Source organism: Equus przewalskii, chromosome 25 (assembly GCF_037783145.1).
Source record: "Equus przewalskii isolate Varuska chromosome 25, EquPr2, whole genome shotgun sequence".
Lineage (NCBI taxonomy): Eukaryota > Metazoa > Chordata > Mammalia > Perissodactyla > Equidae > Equus > Equus przewalskii.
Genome location: NC_091855.1, coordinates 30,170,980 through 30,191,583, shown reverse-complemented (window position 1 = coordinate 30,191,583; position 20,604 = coordinate 30,170,980).

Here is a 20,604-nt window from a genome sequence, read left to right as displayed (position 1 = left end):
CGGCCCATTCTTACCTGGGTACTTGTTCTGGTGAGATTTATCTCCCGTAGTTAATTCAAGGAGTAACAATTGGTCTCTGCTACTCTAGGCTTTTTCCCGATATGGTTCACTCATCTTGCTCAGGGTGTAGCCACAACTACTAGGTAATCTCTAAAGACCCTGGAAGCCATGGGAGAGTGGATGTTGATTTGTGTTTGGGCACAGAAATTTCCTCAATTGAGGACTGGTTATCAGAATAGCTAAACTCTGCTCGTTACCCCAAATTGTGTGCATGGAACGCAACCCAGGGTTTTACAGAGCTGACTTGACTCCTTTGATCAGATCATGTCCACTTGCCTCTGTGTGGCAATATTTGAGTTACCTGTTGCTGCTGAGCGAATTTGTCCACAAAAGAAAAGTCATTAACAGTGAAGTTGGAACCTAGAATGATATATTGACTCTTGAAAGTTTTATTTGAGAATCTGATAAATCCCCTATTCAAATCATATTAAATATTATACCAAAAAGTCTACTTTTATTCTAATTAAAGTTTTATTTTAAGTTAGAAGGAAAAAATAGGAGATGACTCCTTAAAAGTTTTGAATACATAAAATATAAGGCTTTGTTATCCCAAAGAGAGAGAACTCATTATGCAAATATATTAATTCAGTTGCTGGCATGGAGACTTTAGAAGTAAAGTTTAAGTGAGGAATTTTATTTTGAGAGATTACTGAATAAAATAATGAGTTATTTGGTATTCTTTAGGTTGCACGTAGGTTTAAAAAAATCTCTTTTTAAGATATGTTTGTGCAAACCGTCTCCTATGACTACAAATTCTTCCAATTGCTCTAGAATACGAATCATCATTCAGAGATAAAGTAACCAAACAAACAGAAACATTGAGTCTGAAAATGCGTTGAACATAGTGTGCTTACTTTGAATCAAAATTGCCCAAGTCTGTTAATGTAGAATGACAGGATAAGACTACTAAGGTCTTTGTTATTCATCCCTGTGTGAGTGTAGCTTCCATTTCATGCCTTATGAAGATAAGAAAAATCTATATGTAGGTGTGTGTGCATGCATTTATATCTATGCATATATAGAGAGATATAGATAGATATAAAATCTAAATATATACATATAATATGTATACATGTGATATATAGGTACATGTATTACATACATGTAAAGTGAAGGGAAGGAGGGACAAATTGTCGACTTAAATAAGATCAAGATTTCTGACATTGGCCAATCCATTTTTATGAATGTGTATGTTTTGTAGGAATACATTTTAAACTCTTTTTGTCTTATTCAAAAATTCAAGGAATTTTTAAGCCTTGAACTATTAGAATCACACTAGAATAGACGTTTGTCATATCATGTCTTTTTTTTTTTTTGGTGAGGAAGATTGGCCCTGAGCTAACATTTTTTGCCAATATTCCTATTTTTGCTTGAGGAAAATTGTCGCTGAGCTAGCATCTGCGGCAATTTTCCTCTACTTTGTAAGTGGGACACTGCGACACCATGGTTTGACAAGAGGTATGTGGATCTGCACCTGGGATCCAAACCCACAAACCCTGAGCCACCAAAGTGGAGTGTGCAAACTTAACCACTATGCCACCAGGCCAGCTCCTGTCATGTCTTTTTGACCACTTGATACCTTTGAACATCCTCCCTATGTTGAGGAATTTCCCACATAGAACTAGTTCACACCTCTCCTAGTTAGAAGCCAGACACCTGTCTCTCATGTCCTCTCCAGCCATTTGGACCTGCATATGACACAAGCTTGTCCAATCAGACTGCTTCAAACAGTGAAGCGGGCACTGCAGGTTCCCCTCTAACAAGGGTGGTTGCAGAGTTAGACAGCTTCATGTGGGTCACAGCAGCCTAGGTTCCAGCATCCAGGTCCCAGTGCAGTGGTCAGAGCAGGGGGATTGGGGTCTCTAATTAGGGACAGTCCTGCCTTATAACTTGGATATTGTTTCTTCTGTCCTGCCTAGAGACTCTGTGAGTCTCCTTATATCTCTCGTAAATCCCACTCATCTTAAACTAGAGGAGGTTCTATTATTTCTTCTAAGAACATTGACTGGCTTGCCGCCCCGACACTTGTGCTCTCTCCCCTATTTGAGGACTTGGCTTAGGACTTCTCCCCTCTCTCTGCCTCTCCATCAACTTTTCTCCTCTTTTCTTAATCTTTCTCAGCAGCACGCCTATATGCTATTGTTTCTCCCATCTTAAAATCTCTCTCTCTCTTAACCACGCTTCAGCATCCAGCTTCTGCCTCCATTATCTCTTTTCCTTTTCAGAAAACTTAGGAGCTTTCTACATACTCTCTCCAATTTAACTCCTCCGATTCTCACTTGAACTCACTTCAATCAGGCTTTTCCGCTGAAACTGCTCTCTTCAAAGTCCCCAGTGACCTCCGCGTCACTAAGCCGACCTGCGCATCCTTAAACCATCTTTAGCTCTTCCTTTGCTCCACCTTTAAGCAGCACACAATAAAATTGATCACTCTCTGCTTCTTGAAATACTTCCTTAGCTTCCAGGACAGTGCAGGCTCCTAGATTCCTCTTATTTCTCTGCTTCTCTTTTGCTTTTTTTCCCCCTAAACTGCTAAAGTTTGGACTGCTCCAGGGCTCAGTCCTTGTGTCTCTTATCTTTTATGCTACACTCATCTGACCTCATGGTATTAAACTCTAACCAGCTCTTCCTTTTTCCTTCAACTTGAAACTTGCATAGCCACCTGCCTATTCAACATATCCACTTGCAAGTCTAATAGATATTTCAGGGGCCAGCCCGGTGGTGCAGTGAGTACATTCCCCTTCGGGGGCCCAAGGTTCGCCGGTTCGGATCCTGGTTGTGGACGCCGCACTGCTTGGCATGCCATGCTGTGGTAGGCATCTCACATATAAAGTAGAGGAAGATGGGCACAGATGTTAGCTAAGGGTCAGTCTTCCTCAGCAAAAAGAGGAAGATTGGCAGTAGATGTTAGCTCAGGGCTAATCTTCCTCAAAAAAAACCCAAAAGGTATGTCAACTATATGCCCCAAATTGAACTTCTGATCTCCCCCTGCCCCTGCAACCTTACTCCTCTCAATTTGCCCTATCTCAATAACAAGCAACTCCATTCTTCCAGTTGCTTAGGTCAAAATACTAGTCATCTTTGATTCCTTTATTTCCTCCAAATGTCATGTCCAATTCCTTAGGAAATGCTGTCCACTCCACCTTCAAAAGATGCCCAAGATCTGACCAATCCCCTCACCTCTCTGTTTACCTCTCTGGCTCAAGCCATCATCACTTTTCGTTTGGGTTATTGCAGGACCCTTCTACCAGATTTCTATTCTTAATTTTTGCACCTTTCTCATAGTCTATTCTCAATACAGCAGCACAATGGTTCTTAAATGTAAGTGAAAGCATATTATACCTTTGTTCAGAAGCTATCAAAGCCCAAGTCTTTACAAGGAATCATTTGCTTGAATGTTTTCTGGCCCCATTACTTTTCTGACCTTGTCTCTGGATGATATCTCCTCAGACACTTGGGTCATGCCAGGTTACCTTCTTTGATGTTTCGAGAACAGACCAGGCACACTTTCACCTCAGGGACTCTGACTTGCTGTTTCTTGGCCACTTACCTCTTCCTCCAGATAGGAATGTGTAGGTTATGATGTCTCCTTAATGTTTTTACTCAAGTTCCCCCTTCTCCATAAATCATTCTGGCTACCCCAACCCAAATTAGAAGCCCTTTCCATATCTATTATCACTACTTAGCACTTATCACAATCCCACATGCTGTTGTCTCCTTCCACTAGCACATGGCTGCTTTAAGAATAGGACGTTTCTTAGGCTGGCACATCATAGGTACATAGGGTGACCAACTCTTTCCAGTTTGCCTGGGACTTGTCCAGTATTAGTACTGAAAGTGGCATATTACAGGAAACCTCCAATATCCAGCAAACTGACACAGTTGGTCACCCTAGCTCAATAAATATTTGTCAAGCGAAAGAATGAGAACAGAGGTATGAGTGTGCACTCTACCTAAATCCTAAACCTAAAGGGTATTTAACTTAAAGTTTTGTGGATGATACAATCATCCTGAAATGAATGGATATAACCACATCCAATGATACAAAGGGAAAGTCCAGGCATTTTCACAATCGTCACAAAGAGCCACTTAAGTGGTACTGCTAAACAGCTAACAATTATGATTAGATTCATACACTCAAGTCATAGCTATCATTCTATTACTCAGGATAATTGCTTATAAGATGCTTGTCCTTTTGACTGACAGCAAATTTATAAAAATATTGAATACAATAGTAAAACATGCGCAGTGGTGAGAGTCAACCACATCATTACTGACTGACAGGAAATGATGGTCATAAGTAAATGCCAACAGAATATTGACTTTGCTGACCTAAATTATGTTTCCAATTAATAGTTGTGTGTGGTTTCAACCATTAGCTAAAATCCATCCTTTAGGCGTGCATCTTTGTGGGATAATAATTATAAGCTTACATAATTATTATAGTATTACATACTATTTAATGCTTTTATAACAGCAAAATATAATTGCTTTGTATATGTATAATATAAACATTGATAAAATAGTAATACTAGTTTAAATATGAATATTATAAAGTTTTTTAAAAAGTTATCTGAACTTTTTTAACATAAACATCCAAAAAAAAAAAAAATAAAGAATAGAGAAATAAGAGTTAAGGCTTACTTTTCGTAAGAGTGACTCCACAGAGGTTGGCTTTCTGGAATTCTCCTTTGGAAATTGGCTACCGCTGAGTTCAGTTCATCTTGATAAAGTATGAAGTGGTAACTTATGCCAACTAGTTCTCCCATATTGTACAGTTGCAACTGACCTCTGATCATGCCACAGAGGGGATGGTGCTCTGTCAGTCAAGATTGAAATAAGGTAGAGATGCAGACCTCAGTTCTGACACATGCTGATCATTCTAGGGGAGAAGCTGATACTTCTCCTCATCATGCAGCTTAAATGAACAACAACCTAAGGCAGAATCCCTTACTCAAGTTTGATGTCTGGCCCTGTTAGATCCCTGTAAGCTACCACTCAGAACTTCAATGGAGAATCTGAATGTCTGTGACAGCTGGTCTCTGAGCATCACCTCGAGTTAAGGCTATTCCAGAAGGCCTTGTGTGTGCATTGTTGGGTCAGGTACTTTTGTTGGCTTGATCACCGGTTCATTGAGTTAGTCATCTGGTCCAGGACCTCCCGTGGCTTTCTGGACATGAGTCAAAAGGTCAGAAACAAATGGCACATCCTGGGGGTGGGAGATATTTGCTTTGGGTGGCATAGCCAGTCATCTTCAAGGATTAGCAGGACTGATCTTTGACTGGTTATGGGAACTAGTCTTTTGAAACACAAGAAGCTTAAAACCCAGAGAGATTAGAATCCTCAAGATAATAGTCCATGGCTATTACTGATGACCTTGGAGAGGTTACAGGAAGAAGTTAAGACTCCCACCAGAGGAAAAACTGAAATGACACCTTTATCAATAGTTTTTTGAAAAGAATAATGAGTAGAGTGTGCCCTGACAAACTGCCATTTATGCAAAGTATATTGAATGTTCTTATTTGAACAGGGCTAACAAATGGGCCACTTTTATGACCCTCATTTGGTGACTGAGTCATTCCGAGAAGGCATAGTGTTGTTCAGGTTCTACGAGCGCTAGATAACTGCAAACTAGGAGGGAGAAGCCCTAAAGGACTTACTCATGTGAGGACTTTCCTGGTGAAGAGATGACCCCTGGTGTCCCTGTAACTTCCTGGTAAGCCTCTCATTTTTTTGTCCCTACTGGAATCTTCTCCACACTCCTCTGAATCTAGGAGCATGTTCAGTATCTAGGAGCATGAACCCTGCAGATTGCATCCTTCAGATGTCTTTACTGGCTGGATCCCATCTGGGTTCATCCAATGAAAAGCAACAGTAGGACATAGGAGGGCGAGGGGAGACAAGGGAGGATGATTTCTTCCTTAATCCCTTCCGACATCAAAGCTCCTTCTTTGGCAGAAGCTAGGTTCTCACGTGACTACAGCTCCATCTTCCAAAGCTCCTCTTCTCACCCAACTCTGGTAATTCTATTTCCTCTCATTGCCTCTTCCGCTTTGGAGTGCTGATTACTTCCCTCTGTTGCTAATTCTTTGGTGCCTCACCATCTTTTCTTTGTTCTTTTAATGCTACCCACACCTCTGTAAGCTAGGCTTTTATTAATGTTTCTATTGTTTGTATGGAAGGACAAAAGAAAAATCTTTCTGTTGTTTCCTAGTGCTAATACATTTTCATCTTTACCCCTCATATGTTAGGCTAAAAGGAGTATACAATGGGGATTTATTCTGGCCACAGGAATTAGGTCGATTAATATGAAATGCATCTCAGTGCACAAAAAAGTTTTTTTAAAAACCCGATGAATTATCATAAAGTTATGAGTATTGATAGAGAACATACCCGTTTCTGCTTAAGTTTCAAGAAAAAATAACGTTATGAAAACAGACAAAGATAGGACAAATAAAGATAAATTTTGTTGTCTAGTACAGTTTCTAGCTGTAGTGGATATTGAACACGTGCTAAATAATGTAGTCTAATGAGCAATGTGAAATTTTACTAAAGTTCAAATCCATGCATTCCCATCAGAATAGGCAAATGAGATGGCAAGAAATTGGTCAACTTGTAAATTGCTCTGAAAGTGAAATTGCCCACAACTGTCACATATTCAAAACAGAGTAGCAAAAGCAGCATTATGTTGGGAGAAGGCATAAGTAGAAATTGTCACCATTAAGGATCAGGAAAAATGCAATGCTACAAAACTGCAAGAAGGTAAATTTAACGTTGACCATTGCTTTTATGAAAACTAATGGGCCAATAATGCATTTCTTTCTAAGAGCCCAGTAAGCACTGAATAAGAGGGCATTAAATATTCGCATTAGAGTCTATGAAATATGCTTTCACATGATGCTTGCCGTTTGCTTCTGTCATAGGTTCATCCAAAGTTATTAAATTTTAAAATTGCACTAGGACTTTTTATATGTAGTGCATTTATAGCCTCTGATTTATATAGCACTTTTCTTCCATAGAACCATTAGATCCTCATTTTCCAATTCAATCGTGCTTATGGTTAAATATAGCAGGCAATATATGTGTGTACATTAAATATATATATAATGTTATACAAATTTTTCTTGATTCTTTATGTAACATATTTCCTGAGATTTTACAGTGGGTCAGAATGCAATTGCAAGATGACTGGAGGTGCAGAATGGTGCTTGCATCATAGGAATACGGTATGTTTTAAATACCCATTGTTCTGAAGAAGACAGGCTAATTTGTATGAAGTCCCATTCGATATGCACTTATCTGACATAAAGTCAACTATATATGCTTTGTAAAGAAAGAGAGAGAGAAAATAAATAAAAATTTAAATTGTGCAAGCCAAAGTGTACCATTCCTCTCTCCCTACGTGAGGCTGAGTTGAGAGATGCCAATTTCCTTTAATCCACCTCAGTTTCCTCATCACTCTTACAGGGAGAGAATCATTACTGGCTTAATAGGCTTCTAGTGTTTAAATATACATTTTTTTCCAACATACACGCAAATCTTAATCCAGCTACTATATCTGATGTTAAACCAGTGAAACAATGGTCTAATCCAAACCTCAAGAAAAATGGCTCTATTAGATTCATTAAACTGCAAGTCAGTATGCCAGTCTCCAACAAGATTTTCTAAGGGATTTTCCAAGGGTAATTTCACCAATATATGACGATAGACTTGGCACTGACTGTTGACGCTACTCTCCAGTAGAGTGTGACTGCACTGTACTCAGTACAAAATCTCGGTGACATTCTTTGGTTACTACAATCCTTTGATTCATCCCCTTGGACCACACTGAGGAGAGACATAGGCACTGGTGCATGGGCCACTGGGAATAAAATTTCCAAAATGGAGACAGGAAGTTACCACGTGTATTGGAGAGTGCCCAGTAGAGATCTTGCCCAGAGACTAATGTGTTGTGAATGGGATGGTCTGTGACCCTTTATTAGGATGGCAGTTAGGTGTTTCTGGGGGTGATTCTTCAAATCCTTTGAGAACAGCAGTTAGAGTAGTTGCCCCCACATTAGTAAAATCAGGAGTTGTAAGAATGGAAGACATACCTTATCATTTGGAATCTATCCTAATTTGCACTAACTGTGAAGCTTGGTCATTCGATATACGCCCATATAACTAGTTAGGGAAAATATCCACCTTCAGGAAAAAGAGGCCTGCAACAGCAACAACGGTATGTCACATAGGAACACATGGGAGTGAGTTCAAAGGGGTTATCAGTATATCAATCAAACCATCAAGCTTCCCCCACTGCTGTGGAAGAAAAGCATTCCTATTCCTGCCCAATAAGATGTCCACATAACTGTGATCCAAGGCCTAGTATAGTCTCTCTTTCTTCCTATTCTTGATTTTTTTTATTGTAGTTATCCTGTCCCTACTTCACATCTGCCTGTATGTGTGTATATAAGAAAAGTACAGATAACCATCAATTTTATTGGCTTGTGGGTCATTGCACCAAGAAGAGTCACATCCAAATCTGATAGAGAAGACTATGTTTCACCAAGAGAGACTTGACCTTGAGCTGGGCACAGTGACTGAATGGAACTTTGGGCAGAAGGGGAAAGGAGCAAAAGAAAACTTGACTAGAAGGACACACTGTGATGGAGACTTTTCCTATTCACCCAAAATCTGTATGTTTCCAAGCTTCCTTTGCAGTTGGGTGGGAACGGGTCACAAGTTTTAGCCAAAGGATTATGCATGGAGATAAAGCAAGTCACTTCTAGAGCTGGCTATTAAAAACATTCAGAATGATCCCACTCCTCTTTTGTCTTTCTGAGACAATCTTAGAAGCCACATGTTCCAGATTGTAGAGCTACAAGATGAAGAAAACCACTAAACCTACCTCTGACTATGGTATAAGCAAAAAATACACAATTTTGCGTTATATCATTGAGATTGTGGGTTTCTTTTTAGAAGCATCTAGCATTGTTTGCTGTAACTAATATCATGCCCTACTTTTCCAGCACTCTGGATAATTTATTCATAATTTGACTAGCTCAGTTCAAGGGCTTTTTGAATTAGGCATTCTTGACACCTGTGCTCTTAAATCATCAGTAAAAGAGTGAAAAATATTAAACAAAGGGGCTGGCCCTGTGGCTTAGTGGTTAAGTTCAGCACCCTCTGCTTTGGCAGCCCAGGTTCAGTTCCCAGGCATGGACCTACACCACTGGTTGGCTGTCATGCTGCGGCGACAACCCACATACAAAATAGAGGAAGACTGGCCGCAGAGATTAGCACAGGGAAAATCTTCCCCAAGCAAAAAAAGAAGAGGAAAATTGGCAAGAGATGTTAGCTCAGGGCAAATCTTCCTCAGCAAATAAATAAATAAATAAAACAGAAAGAAGAGTCTCAGAATAAAGAACTAGAGTGGAAGCCCTATGCTGTCAGTGTCATTGCAGGTTTTGTTCACAGTTACAATGCTTGGCATATAGTAGGCACTCAATTAGTATCTGTTCTTGACAGGAGAAAGAAAATCTCAATTGTTCCATCCATGCTTTACACAATTTCCAGCTGCCAGACAAGGAGTATTTTCCTATTGAGATCAGGTACGTGTTCTTTTATGAGACAGCCTGGGAACTATTTAGAATTATAGTCTAATACTGTGTGAAAAATTTTAAAAGATCAAATTGGTTACAAATCCTTGAAAGCTAACTTTCTCAGTATCTTCAAAGGTCAGCTAGACTACTTATTTCTCACTCAGTCCATCTTTTGAACAATATTTCTCCATAGAAGCATCTTCTTTTCGCTTGAGGAAGATTGTCACTGAACTAAGATCTGTGCCAATCTTCCTCTATTTTGTATGCGGGATGCCACCACAGCATGGCTTGATGAGTGGTGTGTAGATCCAAGCCTGGAATCCGAACCCATGAAACCCAGGCCACCAAAGCGGAGCACGCAAACCTACCACTATGCCACTGGGCCAGCCCCCCCTTCCTTTTTTTAACCTGCCATCTTGCTTGGGACAAAATGAATGTGTATGAGATGGAGGACATTAAACAATTGCGAGTGCTTTCCTTGGACAATTTCTTATTCTGATTAATGACTCAAGCAGATAGAAAATGCACTTCCATCACGCCGCCCCCACACTTCTTTTATTTTTCCAGAGTCACTAAATTGTAGTAGCTAAAAATTGAGAAAAAATGTGGTAGAGATTTGATTATTAGGAACCAATGTTTAATAGTTTTTCCTTCATTTTTCTAATTTATTTAAGTAAAAATATGATGCCTAGTCTTCGATATGGTATTGTATTACAGTACTGCATTGGCTAAATCAAACAGACATAATGTGCACTTATTAATTTTATTCTTCCTGAGAAGTCTCTTTTTTTCATATAAACATATGAAAATCCTAGGCATATTTGTGTTATTGTCTACTTTGAATAACTATGGTGCATGAATGAGTATGAACTATCTGTATAAATCAGAAACTGTTTTTTTAGGATAAGTAGTCATACTACTTTTATCACCAATACTATGCAAGCACCCAGGGACAGAGGAAGAGATGTGAGCATGCCTTAGCCTTGAGGCAGACTTCTTTCTTTTTTCCCCATCAATTTAGGTGACTCAGGTGCATTTAGGTTCTCAGTTAGCGTCCACCAGCACTACTACCACACAGACATAAAAAATCAGGGAGTCAAATTTTTTGTGTACTCTGGTTTTTGTTTTATTTTTCTATATCTGCTACATTTTCTTTCAGTTTACAGGTTTGTGCTATGGGGCCATTATTGTCCCACGGTTGGCTTGGTCAATTTTATTTGTCTGAGAGTGAGTTTGGGGATTCTATTGCTGAGAAGGGTATATTTGATGCCAAAGGGATTTGTGAATATCTCATGTACAAAATAGCATCTTTAGGAAAAGGAGAAGCATGAAAAGACTATTTTATCTTTCAGAAACTTGAATTATCTCTTGTTCTACCCTCCCAAACTCCCGTGGGCTTTTTGGGTAGTTGAATGATCACAATGTCCCAAAGATCTCCCAACGAGAATACACTTTCAAGGAAAACGGCGCCAGTTTGATAGGCTCTATTGTCAAATGGCAAGCTGATAGGTGAACAAGGTACTCAAGTTTTCCCTTTTTTCTTTTCTTTTCTTTTTTTTTTTTTAAACTAAGCAAAAGGCAGACATTTGTCAAGTATGCATTACAAAAATTGGGTACAGGAGAAAAGACAAGTGAGAATTTGTCTCACTGTTTTATCAACTCCCCAGCTTATTATTAAAAGAAGAAAAGATGACAAGATGAAAGGGCATTACTCTCAAAGGAAAAAAAATCAATGGCATCTCTCTTTAAAGAAATATTTCCAACTAGGAGTGAATTAAAAATACGTACACTGCTGTAGGAAAGCAAGGAAAGAAACAACAAGAAGTATAGTAGTAGCACAATTAGAAATATCATCTCTTAGAAGAAAAATTAGGAGGTGTTCTTTTAATATATTGATGCCATTATCATGGAAAATGTCTCTTTATTTTGAATTTATTACCAACTGATATTTTAATATGAGTTGGCATATTAGAAAGAGGCTTTGGATTCCAATTTTAGTTTCATGATGTAATAGCTTATTACGAGTGAACTGGTAATTTCTTTTGCATCGGCAAAAGGAGGATAATGATAATGCTTTCTCAAATTATTTTTGTAAGAATTAATCTGGTTGGCAGTAATAATAACTAATGCTCACATAACCTTAGAAGTTAATTAGCTTATCTTCACATATCTCATCTCAGTTGTGAAATCCTTAAAGATAACAAGCCTTTCTATTCAAAAGAACTGATTGGAGAAGAGTAATAATCCCGACAGTTCCTAATTTAAGATCCTTCTAACAAAGGTAGCTGCTCGTGGTCTAGTATCAAAAGTGCTTTTGAAAAGTGAAATATTCAGCTTCATCCTGAAGCTTAAAATTAGTGGGTTATAAAAATGGTGTGGACTCTTTGTCTTTCTAAAATGACTCTATAGATCTCTTGAAGGAAGAAAAGGCTGGTGTATGAGATGTAAGGAGTTGGGAGGAAGAGGGAGGGAAAGATTCTTGGAAGGTATTAATCTATATATCCAAGATAAAGAAATTGATGCTGTCCTATTCTCCAGAATCCTCTGTGATTTGTTTATTGGATGATGTCAGTGAAGTTTTCGTTTTGAGCTATTATTTCCCAGGTTTACAACGCCTTACCTCTTTTCTTGTTACACCACCAACTCAACACTATAATGTGCTCATGTTGTATATTAACATGTGTTGGAGGTACAATTCACTGAAGTGAAACTTTATAAGCCAATTTATTTATAGCACTAATTTCTAAAGCATTTACCAAGGAAAATTTCTTATAAGAGAAATACACACCTGGGTTTAGCCATGTGAATGTACCCAAGAAAATATTCTGAAATGAGCTCTTCTCCAGAATAGTTTTATTCTATGTTTTTTCACCTGTAGCCTTGATATTTTGTTAGATTATTTGGGAAGAGACAGTCTACCCAGGACCAAGGAAACAGATGTAAGCATAGAGTTCCCCACTTTTATTATGACTATTATTCCTTTTCTTCTTTAACTTTGGGCACCGTACTGTGCCTATTAGTGACTCCTTGGAAGAAAAATCTTCCTGAGAAACAATTTTTTTCTAAAAACAGAATTCAATTTCTTTTTATTCTGTCTTTCAACATAGAATAGCTATTAAATCCACCTACGGACATCAGAACCTTTCTGCATCCCAGAATCAGCTGTCCCATCATTACTTGCTGTCCCTTATCTTTTTCCAAGGAACATTCTAAGCAATAGTTTTGAACTGATTTTTATCTTTCTTTACTCAGAAAGACAGATAACATTCACTCTTACATAATTTTATTATTTCTGTATGTGAAAGAAATTGTCAGTAGTAAAGGGAAGGAAAGATGAATACACTCTCCTTTTGCTGTAGGAAAAAAAATACAAGGGAAATAGCACTTCATTTTAATTTTGGCTTTTGTTTTAGTTTGTCTTTTAGATTCAGTTTGATCAGGAGCAAGTTGTTGTTTAAGGATGTCATATAAAACTTTTAACTTTGTTAGGAATGAAAGCAGAAATAGTGAGAAAACATTTCTGCAAATATCCTAGACAAAAATTGTAACATGCGAGAGGAAATTATGAATGAAACAACCATAACACAGAGATAACTCTAAGATTTATAGATTTATTAATCCATTGATTGACAACAATTCATCAAATACATATTGAGCACCTACGATGTATAAGGTATATATATATTTTGTTGCAAAAACACTTAACAGGCAACCAGTCTAACAGAGGAAGGGAGAAAGTCAATGTTTGGAGAATAATGCGTGGTTTCTTTAATTGTCACCCATTACTTCTCTCCAAAAATATCTCCTGAATTTCCTACAAGATGCCTTGTATGTTTGCAGCCGGAGAGTATTGTATTTTCCAGAAATTGCCAGCAGTGCATACATAGAATATATTGAAAGCAGCGAAAGTATGGGAAGAGAAATTAATTAGAAGCTCAAAAGTACCAAGGGTATCTCCAACTTGTGTGGGGCCCGAATCTTATGTAAGTAAGGAGGAGGAACTATTTAAGAAAAAAATGCAAAATTAGGTCCATTAGTAAATTTTAATTTCAAAGATGAAATTACAACAAATTACAAATTTTAAAGTTGACAGATACACAAATATTATAAAATTTATAAAAGTAACATACTATTTATATGAACTAACTTGCTGATATTCGTCTAACATAATTTTTCCTCCATCTGACTACGTTTTCTTTGAATGACTCTTCACATGGCATTTCTCTATAGAGGAAAGAGAAAAGGTGCTTTAGTCTTTCCTCTAACATGATTTAGAATTTGATTTGTTTTCTTTTTAAATTGATGATTCAGAAAAGTCGCTTTAAGCTTAGTAGCTCATTATTGGTAACACCATCAAAATATTTCAGTTTGATGTAAAATTGGGTGAAATCTCTATCAAATTTCTTTCTTATAGGAGTCCTAAGATTTCCTAACATTTCAAGTTTTCTTGTACAGTGGCTGAAGTTAAATACAACTTAAATTGTCATTACTCATTAATCCATTTGTCCTTGATGTCTCTGCTATGATGGTTTATTTTGTATTTTATGTTATCTGCATTGATATCTGTATTTAGTGTTACTCTCCTTCTGGCTAGTTCCTGAAAATGCCCATAAGCACGTCAAACCAAGTAATTTAGAAGTGTGATGGAGGAATTGAAGAAGAATGAGACAGTGTTTTAAACAGATAATGGTTCACAGAGCTTACTTTTGCAGATTTTACATAAACATATGAACACAACGTCATGGTCCTACCCAGGGCCTTAGAAGGAGCTCAGGAAAGAGAGAGGCTCTGTTTTATGAAAATTTGCCTCTTGTTTAGAGCTGTCATAGTCACCCAAGAGAAATCCGTTGGGTTTTAAACTAACACAGTAACGGCAAGGACAGTACAGACTTGAGGAACATTAAGGAGGCAAAATCGATAATTAATTGCATGATGGAGATGAGTGTTTCCTTTTCCACACATAATGAAATCTGCTTTTTCCCTTATTTATCACCAATTTACATAATTATGGGTCTGTGCACACTGGTAGCAACATGTAGCAGGTAAATAGAAAGGTTATGGTTTCCTGGACTTGGAAGAGGATAGAGAGGAGGAATTATAATCTAACCAAACTGTGGAACCAAAAACTAAACCAGAAAGTCAGGTCATTATCATGGTCTTGGCCACAAGACTACAAGAATCCCTTGAAAGGGAAATATGATTTCCCATTTTAAATTTTTAATTAAATAATATACAGATAGATAGTGAATATGAAATGGTAACTGTACAAATAAAGGCCTCAATCTAATAGGCACAATAGCTATGTAAACATATAAATATAATCCAATGGGATAAAGAGGTTTCCTGAGACCAGAGGAGTTAATGCTTGGTCCTTCCAAGGAGCATCTGGAAAGAAAACAAAGAGGAGCTGCAGTTTGGGCCAGGTCATAAAATATTCCAAGGATTTGGCCTTGTGGTGAAGGTAGAAAAAATGTGAGGAGAGAAAACGAATTAAATAACGTTTCATCCGATGCTCAAAAGAATTTGTTCCCAGAATGATTACTGGTGTAGGTTTCAATTTCTGACAATATTGCAGATTGGATGCTCCTCAATGAAGTGCTAAAATACTGGTGAAGTTTAAAACAAACATTAAAATACATTACTGTCTTGGCACAAGGGGCACTAGACAAGCAAAAGGGAAAGTAAGAATATGTAAAGTGACTGGGACCCTAATACTCTGCAGGTGAATATGTAAGTGCCTATAACTGCTTTTGAAAACCGTTAAATTGATTCCCAGTAATTTGAAGGTGTGCATGCTCTATGGTCCAGCAATTCCACTCCAAGGTATTCTTTTTCATTAATTTTAAAACACATTGTTTTAAGTTTAATATTTTTGAAATTGAAGTGCATTCTTACAGTCAATAAGAAAGCATTGTGAGTGGGGGAGTCTGGAAGATGGCAGTGTAGGAGGATCCTGAACTCACCAAGTCCCACAGAAATAACAATCTACCACTACCTGTGGAACAATTTTCCCTAAGAGAGATCTGGAATCTGAATAAAAGAAACCTCCACAATAAGGGACCACACAGACAAGGATGGAAAAGGAAGAGATACAGCCCCACTAAGGGAAAAAAACATACCCTAGCTGTCGCACTTCATGGCTAGGAGCAATGTCAAAGGCGTGGAGCTTTTCCCAGAGGAGCAGGGAATTTGAGTTCCACATTAGGCTCCCAGCCCTTAGACCCAGCACAAAGAGATGGGATCCCATAATGTGTGGCTTTGAGGGCTTTGAAAACCAATGGGGAATATGACCAGGAAAACTACAGAACTTCAGAGAAAGAACAACCTGCTCTTAAAGGGCCCACATATAGACTCATTGAATCTGGAAACCACCCAAAAACACAAAAACAAAAGTGTATAGTTCTTTGGTAAAAAATACTTTCTTGCTAATCTTGGAGCATGTCTGGAATGGCAGGAGGTGGCTGGGCTGACCCTCCAGGGACTGAAACACTGGTGGCAGCCATTACTGTGCCCTGGTTCTGTTGTGCTGACACAGATGCCGGCAAGTACCATTTCCTCCAGCCTGTTAGCACAGGGGTCTGCCCCACCCACTAGAGCACCTGAGGCAATTAATTGCAGCCATTCAGTAGGCTGCCTGCCTCAGGGACTAGCCCTGCCCACCAGCAAACCTGCAGTGGACTTGTGGGCCCATGGCAGGCATGTGGGCCCATGGTGGCAGGATCTATATTCTTGCAGCAGTGGGACATGTGGGCCTGCAGTAAACTTGTGCCAGTGGCCATTGCAAACAGCCGTACAGAGGATCTGCTTCAACTTCTAGCACCTGAAAAGACTGTGCACGGCTACGCCTGGGGCCTGTTCCATCCATCTGCACGCCAGACACAGCTGTGTACTACAGGGCAGCACAGCCAGATCTTGCCAGAGGCCTGACCTGCCCAAAAGTGAGCTGACAACAGGCATATGAAACAGAGCCACACTGAAGGCCTTCAGCAATTTTGAGGCCATGAGCCTAGCAACCAGCCACACTAGGGGCCTGACTCAATTACTAGCAAAGCAACAGTAGCTGTGTGCTATTAGACCTCTCAGCCAGTTGTGCTGGGGGCTTGCCCCACTCAAAAATAGGGACCATAGCAGCCACATGTGGCCGAGACTTATAATCAGCTGGCCTGGAGGCCAGCCAATCCACCCAGGCACCCTACAGCAATAGCAACCCCACCACTACAGAAGGGCTCATGCAGCCCACACAGTTGACACTCCTAGAGCATTTGGCATGGGTGGTGAGGGGACCAGGTTGCCAGGCCCCATAAGGTCACATTTCCAAGATCAGCAGATGTAGCTGATCTACCTAAAAAATAGAAATAAGCACAGAGAAGTAGGCAAAATGACGAGGCAATATGATCCAAATACGAGAACAGGACAAGTCCTCAGAAAAAGAACTAAACAAAACAGAGATAAACAATCTACCTGATAAAGAGTCCAAACTAATAATCACAAGGGTCCTCACTGACCTGGGGAGAAGAATAGATGAGCACAGTGGGAACTTCAACAAAGAATTTGAAAATAAAAAAAAAGAACCAGTTGGAGTTGAAGAATAATGGAAATGAAAAATTCACTAGAGGGAATCAACAGCAGAGTAGATGACAGAACAGATCAGCAATGTGAATGAAAGAGTAGAGGAAATCACCCAAGCTGAACAGAAAAAATAATTAAAACAATGGGGGCAGTCTAAGGGACCTCTGGGGCAACATCAAGCATACTAATGTCTTCATTATAGATGTCCCAGAAACAGAAGAGAGAGACAAAGGGGCAGAGAATTTACTTGAAGAAATAATACCTGAATACTTCCCTAACCTGGGGAAGGAAACAAACAGCCAGGTACAGGAAGCACAGAGAGCACCAACAAAATGAACCCAAAGAGGCCCAACCAAGATACGTTGTATTGAAAATGTCAAGAATTAAAGATAAAGATAGGGTCTGGCCCCATGGCCGAGTGGTTAAGTTCACGTGCTCTGCTTCGGTGGCCCAGGGTTTCACTGGTTTGAATCCTGGGCATGGATAAACCACGCTGAGGTGGCATCCTACATGCCACAACTAGAAGGACCCACAACTAAAAATACACAACTATGTACTAGGGGGCTTTGGGGAGGAAAAAGGAAAAAAATAAAAAATAAAATCTTAAAAAGATAAAGACACAATCTTAAAAAGTGCAAGAGAAAAGCAACAAGTTACATATAAAGGAAATGCCTTTGTATGAGAGTCAGCTGTCAGCTGAATTCTCAGCAGAAACCTTACAGGCTAGAAGGAAGTGGCATGATATATTCAAAGTGATGAAAGGAAAAAACCTACAGCCAAGAATACTCTACCCAGCAAGATTATCATTCAGAATGAAAGGAGAGGGAAAGAACTTTCCAGACAATCAAAAATTAAAGGAGTGCATCACCACTAAATTGGCCTTACAAGAAATGTTACAGGGACTTATTTAAGTGTAAAAGAAAAGGCTACAAATAGGAATACGAAAATTACCAAAGCAAAAGTATCACTGGTAAAGGCACATATACAGGAAGTGTAGTGGATCAACCACCTACAGAGTGAGTTTGAAGGTCAAAAGACTAAAACACTAAAATCATCTATGTCTATGATAAGAGGTTAAGAGATACACAAAAATAAAAGTGGTAAAATGTGATATCAAAATCATAAAATGTTGGGGGGAGGGGAGTAAAAGTATAGGGCTTTTAGCAAAAGGTCAAATTTAGGAGATTATCAATTAATATAGACAGCTATTTACTTAGGTTATTACATATACATCTCATGGTAGTCACAAACCAAAAACCTATGATAAATACACAAAAATAAAGAGAAAGGAATCCAAACATAGCACTAAAGAAAGTCATCAAATCACAAGGGGAGAGAGCAAGAGAAGAAGTGAACAGAGAAGAACTACAAAAATATCCAGAAAAAGGTAGCAAAATTGCAATAAATAAATACTTATCAATAATTACTTTACATGTAAATGGACTAAATGCTCCAATCAAAAGATATATGGTGGCTGAATGGATAAGAAAACAAGACCCATATATATGCTGTGCACAAGTGACACACTTTAGACCTAAAGATATTCATCAACTGAAAGTGAAGGGATGGAACAAGATATTCCATGCAAATAGAAATGAAAAGAAAGCAGAGTGGCAATACTTATATCAGACAAAATAGACTTTAAAACAAAAATGAGACACAAAGAAGAGCATTATTTAATGACAAAGGGAACGTTCCAACAAAAGGATATAACACTTATAAATATCTATGCATCCAACATAGGAGCATCTAAATACACAAAGCAATTGAATTTTAGTCATTCATTCAACACTTTTGAGTTCCTACTGTAATCTCAAGAGCTTAATGCATGAAGGGATACTCTCTTCATAAGACAATAGCTCTGGCCATCCAATAGGGAAAACACCTATTTCAATTTCTGTTAGGATGTAAGAGAAATTGATAACTGCCAGCAGAATAAGACTGACACATTTCTAATGGCTATTTCTTAAAAGCAACTCTTCCTTTTACTGGGTGCTTTGAGCATGGGCAGGATGGGATTTACATCTTAAGGAGTGTGATGTATGGAGAAAAGCAGAAGGGTAGAAAGAGCTTGAGTAAAGGTGGAGGCAGGCATGAACACATGAACAAGCAACCAGTCTTTAGCTTACCTGTACTAAGCATAGCCATTTCATTTTGGGGGAGCTGCAGAGGAGGTAATAGTGAGTAAATTTTGCATTAAGAGTTAGCACTCTATGAAAGTGGGAGGAAGAAATCCAATGAGATGGCATGATCAGTGATGGGGAGATGAGACAAAAAATACAGATCAACCAAGTAATAAGAAGCAAACACATCAAATAAATGTTGTTATGAGCTGTCGAGTTGGCTCCAAATCCTGGCGACCCTATGAATGAGTGAGGTCCACAATGTCCTGTCTTCAGCAGCCCCAGTCAGCTCCTGTAGTCTCATGCCTATGGCTTCTTTTTGGAGTCAATCCATCTCATATTTAGTCTTCCTTTTTTCCTGCTGTCTTCTACTTTTCCCAGCCTTAATTCCTTTTCCAAAGAATTCTGCATTCTCGTGATGTGCCCAAAGTTGGTCAGCCTCAGTTTTATCATTCTTGTCTTCAACAATAGTTCCGGCTTAATTTGCTCTGGGATCCACTTATTCCTCTTTCTGGCAGTCCAGAGTATTCACAGAGCTCTTCTCCAACATCATATTTCACATGAATCTATTCTTTTCCCGTCAGCCTTCTTCACTGTCCAGCTTTCACACCTGTACGCAGTAACTGGGAATACGAGGGTGTAGACAACCTTGGCCTTGGTCTCTAATGACACTTCCTTACACTTGATCATCTTCTATATTCTTTCATTGCTGTCCTTCCAAGTCTCAGTCTTCTCTTGATTTCTTGGCTGCAGTTTCCATTTAAATTAATGACCGAAACAAGTTAAACAAAATCTTTAACAATTTAATGTAGCACACCAAAAAACCAAAAGATTTTAGAAAAGTTGTGACTATAAATCATTCGGACCAGTTCTGAAAATGCCATGTGGCACATAGAGTGTATACATTCCCTACAGGGCAGAGAGGGAAGGCCAGTTGTTCACAGCTTTAAAAAGAACTATAGAAAATTTACAACGTAGGGTGGATCCTCACAACTCCCTTCCTTTCCGATCTCTTACCCTTACAGCTGCTAAAAAGCATCTGGGTAAATAGTATTTACAAGTAAATGAGATCCCTCCTAATGTCACGTGATTTTAAGGGCAATTGTGATATTTAAAAGACTAAGCTTTCTAGTACTTGCTTCATTCATTTAATAACACCAATTAATTTCCCTTTGTTGTATTCCTTTCACATTTTCAACTGAATAAACAATGTCTCTAAATTTTGGATCCATCTCTAAAAGTGAATGAATAGTTTTTATTGGATCCTAAGT